The sequence below is a fragment of the Chinchilla lanigera genome, unplaced genomic scaffold, assembly GCF_000276665.1.
Source record: "Chinchilla lanigera isolate Chin_1 unplaced genomic scaffold, ChiLan1.0 scaffold00110, whole genome shotgun sequence".
NCBI lineage: Eukaryota > Metazoa > Chordata > Mammalia > Rodentia > Chinchillidae > Chinchilla > Chinchilla lanigera.
The window spans coordinates 4,046,511-4,053,429 of record NW_004955511.1 but is presented as its reverse complement, the minus strand read 5'-3'; the positions used below and the strand labels follow the sequence as shown (position 1 = coordinate 4,053,429).

General features: G+C 52.9%; 2 non-coding genes across 2 annotated transcripts; both read left to right on the top strand.

Moving 5' to 3' along the window:
* The first annotated feature begins 3,254 nt into the window (after window positions 1–3,254).
* Trnaf-gaa lies at window positions 3,255–3,327 on the top strand. The gene has a single exon. It is a non-coding gene; the product is annotated as a tRNA-Phe (tRNA).
* Window positions 3,328–6,460: 3,133 nt separating this feature from the next.
* Trnak-uuu lies at window positions 6,461–6,533 on the top strand. The gene has a single exon. It is a non-coding gene; the product is annotated as a tRNA-Lys (tRNA).
* The last annotated feature ends 386 nt before the right edge of the window (window positions 6,534–6,919 follow it).

Here is a 6,919-nt window from a genome sequence, read left to right as displayed (position 1 = left end):
TAAACCTCTCCTCATTTCGGTTGTGGTTGTCGGGTATTGTGTCTCTGTGATGACGAAAGTAAGACAAATGAACAGCACTTGGGTGCGATTACCTACATGGAAAGGGTAATAAGACACATTTAGAAGGAAACGAAAGTTCATGTTTTGGACATGCTTTGGTGGAGGTGCCTGTGGAGATGTCAAATAATGTTCAAAGTGGATTTTACATGTGGTAGTTCCATTTGTGTGAGCACTACACTAGAAGACCGAGACACTGCAGATTAAAATCACCCAGCCAACTTTTATATACGTGCGTGTGTGTGTGTGTGTGTGTGCGTGTGTGTGACCTCACTGCCAGGATTTTGTATAACACTATGTGTATATATATATAGTGTTATGCAATTACCATGCAATTCTATCTATAATATGAATAGGAAGGAACTGTCTTGGGACTATTTAAATCCATGTACCAAGCCCAGGCAAAGATGTACGCTGGTAGCAGTTTTCCGGCACACACCAGTTACCATCAGTGCAGTTCTGAAGGCTGAGAGGCCCTCTGCTCAAGGTGACAGGAGGCTGAGGTCCAAGGGTCCCCGGCGGAGCTCTCACTGGCCGGCCCCGGGGAACATCTGCTCGAGCTCGTTCCTGTGCTCTGCAGCAAAGGCCAGTTTCCCTGCTGCCGGCCGCCGGCAGCCACCCAGTGCCCCCACACTCCACTTGCGTGGTCTGCTCCCCTCTATCTTCACGCCAGCAAGGTAGTACCCTATTTTCCCTGCATGTTGTGATTCAGTCCCTTCTGCACCCACCTGGAGAAAAACCCTCTGCTTTTAGAGGGCTCAGGCGATGAGCTCAAGCCCACCCAGATAATGACACAGGTTCGATTCAGTTGTGTTGAATTTACCTAGCGATGGGAGGGAAATCCGTCATACTCATCATTCCAGGGAAGGTGGGTGTGGGATTGCATACCTGTAATCCCAGCACCCTGGGAGGCCGAGGCAGGAGGATTGCAAATTGGACCCCAGCCCGGGCAGTTTAGTAACTTAGTGGGGTCCTGACTCAAAAAGGGCTGGATGTAGCTCAATGCAAAGGACCTAGCTTCAACGCCCAGTACCAGGAAAAAAAAGTCACAGGGATGAGGCAGGGCACTAGGTTGACTGGTGTCTTGGGACCACTTTAGGAATTTTCCTTGTGCATCTTCCCAGGGCAGGCAGAAAGATGAAGTTTAAGCTAAATAAATGACGGGCTCTTGAGTCTGAAGAAACTTGGAGGCCCTCTAATTTAGGGAGGACGGCCATGTGCATGTCACCCTGGAAGCACGCTCTCCACAAGCTGTTGAGGACAGCGACCTGCAGCCCCTCACACCGAGCCTGCTGTTCATGTGCTCTACACTAGGCCGTACGTGCTTCCATCTCAGGCTACAGTAACCCACGCTCCCCCCATTCACCAAGCAGGTGGATATGAAGCACTGAATCAGTTTAGTTATTCTAGTAATTCCAGCTATTTAAAAACACTTTCTTAGTGAGTTAATCCAAGGATGCAAAACTGTGAAATGGGAGCCAGAGGTGGACTGACATCAGCAAGTCAGGGGTAGTATGAGAAGAAGGGTTCGCTTTTTAGAACTGGAGAGGGACCTGAGTCAATTCCATTTCTTGACAACATAAAGATTTTTTTAAAAGACAGGATGGGATTAAACAAATTAAAATATGGTGGTGGGTTGACAACTGCTGGTCAGCTTGTAACCCCCAGCGGAACTGAATCAGCGTGGTTCTGGGCGTGGAGGGCCCGCCCGAGGACTGTGGTCAGCAGCGTAAAGAACTGGAGGGGAAGATGGTGTGCTGCTGATTCTCCTGGAGAAGCTTGTCACACTGCTTTTCTTGATGCGAACTTGGCTGTTTTCATTGTGGGAGAACCTCGGACCCCGGCTGTTGCTGAGGATGGCTGCGGTTCTAGGGGGAGCTCTGTCCTTACCTTGAGCGTCACTTCCTGGCTCCAGTGCAGATTCCTCAGCCTGTTGGCACAGATCCTTTGCCTTTCCAACACAGACTTTCTAGCTTCCACCCTGGCCTTTGGGCCTTCCCAGTGCAGATCTTTGACACAGACTTGCATGGGACACTGCTGTGGGCTCTTGGCCTCCAGGTGGACTTGTGGGGGACACTGCTATGGTCTCTACGTCTTCAGCTGGACTTGTGCAGGACACTGCCATGGGATTTAGGCCCTCAGCTGGAGTCTTTGGGTCTCTAGTGTGTCGATAGATTTCCTCTACTCTTCTGCCTTTGACTTTTTGGGTGAATATTGTAAAATAATCCTCTAGGGCTGGGGATATGGCTCAGTGGCACAAGTGCCTGCCTGGCAAGCACAAAGTCCTGAGTTTGATTCCCGGCACCAAAAAAAAAAAAAATCCTATAATTCTCATATATTAATAATATATATCCTATAATATATCCTATATTATTTTATAAAATAATCCTGTATTTTGTGTCCTATCTTAAATCCTTTCCCATGTAAACACGGACCACAACAAATGTATTTTTAATGTGAGGTTTAGCAAATCAGTGCTTTTAGTACCACGTTATGGGTACTACAAGATGACATAACATCTTCAGTCTAAGTGTGAAACCTTTACAAATGGCCTGTTTTTTTGTTTTTGTTTTTGTTTTTTTTTTTTAATTTTGTTGTATTTTTCTTTCTTTCTTCTCTTTTTTGCATTGATTTTTCTTTCTTCTCTTTTTTGCATTGATTGTGGAGGATCAAACTTAGAGCTTGGCACATGCCAGGCCCTCGTCTAAACATTTCTGGCATCCAAATTGATTATATATATAAAAAAAAATTAAAGTGTTCGTAACTTTGGACCTTGTGACATCTGCCTTCATACAAGAGCAGCACACTATACATATATTCATATGTAAATATTTGAATAATAAAATCAAGGAGAAAAAAGAAACCTAGGAGGAAAGTTTGATGAACTAGATTGCGTTGTCCATAAAACCCAGTGCTGTTTATGGATCGGCATGGAGAATTAATTAGCATGAACTTGGTCTGTGTAAATGCCATGGGGGGGATGTCCTACAAATTATTTTTATATGAGAAAAAACTGCAGGTCAACTGAAAACCTTGGAAAAGTAGTTATCACTTCTGGTTTGTGAGCCAGGTCCTTGCCTTAGTTTTGTAACCCTCATAGAATATTTGTCTCCAGCTAAGCTTTCAGAATGACCTTTTCTAGTGCCATAAAACAAATGCTTCATTGTATTTAATCAGAAAAAAACCTCTCAGAGGTGGCCGAAATAGCTCAGTTGGGAGAGCGTTAGACTGAAGATCTAAAGGTCCCTGGTTCAATCCCGGGTTTCGGCAGTGGCCTCAAGCGCAGCCTGTGCTGTCCCTTTTGAATTTCAGGGAAATAGCTATCTGTGAGCCTGGCCGTGGCAGGGAACAGAGTGAACAATCTTCGTGCCCACAGCGCTCGGGGACACGCTCGGAAGGAAAGACAGGCATTACTCCAGGTGCTCAAAGCCTGCAGTTCGAAATGTATTTGCTTCCATTACCGATTTGAGATTTGTCTGTCCCTGGGAAGGAAGGACGAGCCCAGAGGTCCCCAGGAGCTGTCCGTATTCGTCCTCAGGACTTGTGGAGGGTGGGGCAAGCTGGAGGCTCAGGCCTGGATCCTAATTTTAAAACTAACAGCCGGGGGTGGTGGTGCCACCTGTCATCCCAGCAGTGGGGAGGCTGAGGCAGGAGGATCCGCAGGAGTTCGAGGCCAGCCTGGGCTACACAGTGAGACCCTGTCTCAAACTAACAAGCAGACAAGCAGCAGAAATAAAAACTAACAAACAGCAAGGCAGCTTTGTAAGACGCTGGGGTAGCTCTCTGCTGAGCCAGCTGCCTGGCAGGTTGAACCCTGGAGAAGGGGATGAGGTCTGGTTCTCACATTCTAACAGCTCATGTATGGCAAAAAGCAAAAGGGAGACCTGTGCTTTGAGGATCTCTGTTAACCTGCTGAGCTGCCAGACAATGAGGGGCTCTGTCTTCCGTGGGCTTCAGCTCTTGGGCACAGATGCACTTTATTAGGGACCATTTGGAAAGTCCAGCCATGATCCAAGGGAAGGAAACCGAGATGGTAGCCTAGTGAACCTGGCAGTGTGAGCTCGGAATAATGTGTGTCAGCGTGTGTGACTAGTGATTTTATTTTGAGACAGGGTCTTGCTAAGCAGTTCAGGCTGGACTTGAGCTCACTTTATAGCCCAGGCTGATCTCGAACTCGCAACGATCCTCCTGCCTCAGCCTCCTGGGTGCTGGGATTACAGGAGTGCGCCGCCACACGTGGCTAGTGATTTTATTTGCCAGCGTGGTTAGACTGCAGTAGCCAGAAGTTCTTCTGAAGGTATTTATTTTAAAGATGACATTTGCATCAGGAGGCTTTGAGGAAACGTGGTTGTGCCTTATCCAATTACTGGAAGCCCTGAAGATTTCTGGCCAAAAAGAAGGGGTTCTCAGAACTGACTCAAAAACTGCTGGACTCTCTAGTTCACTGCCCTGTGGAATTTGGAATCCTACTGCAGCATCAGCTCACTTAAATTTCAGACTGTTAGGCCTGCTCCACAGGTTTTGAATTTAACAGCCTCCACATTTGTTTAAGCCAAGTTCTCAGAATCGCTCTGTCTAGGTCTGTTTTCTTCTCTCTCAGTTAGGGTTGGAATCCAAATGTCCTCCCGAAGCCGCACGGTGCTGCAGGCTTGGCTGCCGCCAATGGAATCTGAGTAACTGAATGAATCTGAGGGCTTTAAATTGATCAAGTGGAGCCGGGCGTGGTGGCGCACACCTGTAATCCCAGCACTCAGGAGGCTGAGGCAGGAGGATCGTTGCGAGTTTGAGGCCAGCCTGGGCTAAAAAGTGAGCTCAAGGTCAGCCTGAACTGCAGGGGCAGACCCTGTCTCAAAAAGACAAAAAAAAGAATAAATTGATCAAGTAGATTAATCCACGGATAGGTTCATAGCTCGACAGGCTCGTTGGCAAGCGGGCCTGACTGGATGAGGAGAGCTCTGGGTTGGGATTGGCCGCCTTTGAAGGGTTTATCTGGACCCTCCGGCTTTCAGTGTGTTCTCTGCCCCTTCGCTGGCTCTTCTGTGTCCTGCCTGCGGGCTGCCCCGCGGTCACAGCTCTCCTCCGCGAAGGAAGCAGCAGCCCTGCCCTGGAGAGAGCCTCGCCCCTGGGCGGCGGGACCACTGCTCTCAAGGGCTTGTCCTCCGCAGGGAGCCGCGAGCCCTCTCACGGAAGCCCCCGCCCCACGGCCCGCAGAAGACCCACGGCCTGGGCAGAGCTGCGGCTCGGTCTCAGCGCCAGCGCCCGCCCTCCCAGCTTCGGTCTGCGGTAAGCCCGTGCTGCTGCGCTCGGCTCGCCGCGGCTTCCCTTTCCGTCTCTCCCCCAGGCCCTTCTGCCTGACCTTCAGGCGACCATGCACTGAACCATCCGCAGCCGTGAGCCGGAGGAAGCGCTCCCTCTTCGCTAAGTAGACGGATCTGCGTGCGCAGCCACCGACTGTCTTTGTGCTTCTCTCGCGTGCTCGTGGTCTGAAGTCTTGCTTTACACCGGAGGGGGAGCGCGAGGTCGGCGCTGCGGCTCGGCCTAGTCCCCCCGGCTCACAGCCCCAGCAAACCCTGTCCAGCCTCAGCCGGGGCGATCGCGGGGACAAGCACTGCGTTCGAGACGACAGCAGCTCCGGGGCAGTCAGGTCCGGCTGTCCCTGGGGACCCGCGGCGCTCCCCTTCGTCCGTGCCTCTCCCCAGACGCTGCTTTTCCGCGGAGCTGCATAAACGGGGGTCCCACGCCCCAGCCCTGTAGGAACCGCCCGTTCGCCGGGTCTCGCCCTCGCCGTGCACGGAATACGCACGTGCACACACTTGTTTTCCTCTTTTATTGCAAGTCTCCGCTGAGAACTCAGGAGGGTAGCGAGGACACTCTTCTTTCTCTCCAGGTGTGGAGCAACGAAGGCAAAGGAGCCGAAAGCGAGGTGACGCCCGGGGAGCCACCAAACCCCTAAGATCAAGAAGCCAACAGCCCCGGGTCACAGCAGGCAGTGGGCGGGGCCTGCGGTGGGTGGGCGGCGCCTCCAGCTGCGCGTGCGCGGCCAGGCGGTTGAGGCGGGGCCAGCCCTGATGGGCGTGGCTTAGGGCGCGGCCGACTGTGCGCGGCCCGGAAGTGGGCGGGGCCAGTTATCAGCACTTCGAGTCGCGGTTACCGCAGGGTTCTGCTTTCCGGTTCGTGTGCCCCGGGCTGGGACCGTTAGTTCTTCCCGCTGGCGGTTCTGCGAGAGATCTGAGGGATCTGCGTCCGCCCTTCAGGGGCCCGCTACGCCCACGCTCGCGGCGCGGCTCGAGGCTTCGGGACCAGAGTGCATCACCTGGGGGAGGTGGATCCAGAATCCGCCGCTGCGGCTTCGCAGCGGAACTAGAACGCTCTTCAGGCGCTGAAGCCACTGTACTCAGTGTGAGCCCGGATAGCTCAGTCGGTAGAGCATCAGACTTTTAATCTGAGGGTCCAGGGTTCAAGTCCCTGTTCGGGCGCGGCTCCTTTTTCATAGTGATTTTTACAAATCGAGAACTGGTGTGAGGGTGAACGTGCGGCTCAGGTGCTCCGGTGTGGGACGCCCAGGCTCAGCGGGGGCGAGCTGCCCCGGGGCCGCAGGGCCTCCTCCCGCCGTCTAGAGCTCAGCCGCAGCAGCCGGCGTCCCGCAAGCCTGGCTGATTCCATACGGCCATGCGCGCGGACGGCTAGCGCGGTCGGCCTCGAAGCGGGCAGTCCCGCGGGGTGGTCGTTACCAGCAGCGTTGAGGGGCTTCCGACCGGGCACCGAAACGAGGTGCACGGTGCGACAGGTGCGGGCGTTACAGACGGCGCGCCCACCACGGGGCCTCGGCGGGGCCGCCAGGCGGACTGCGCGGGCGCCGCGG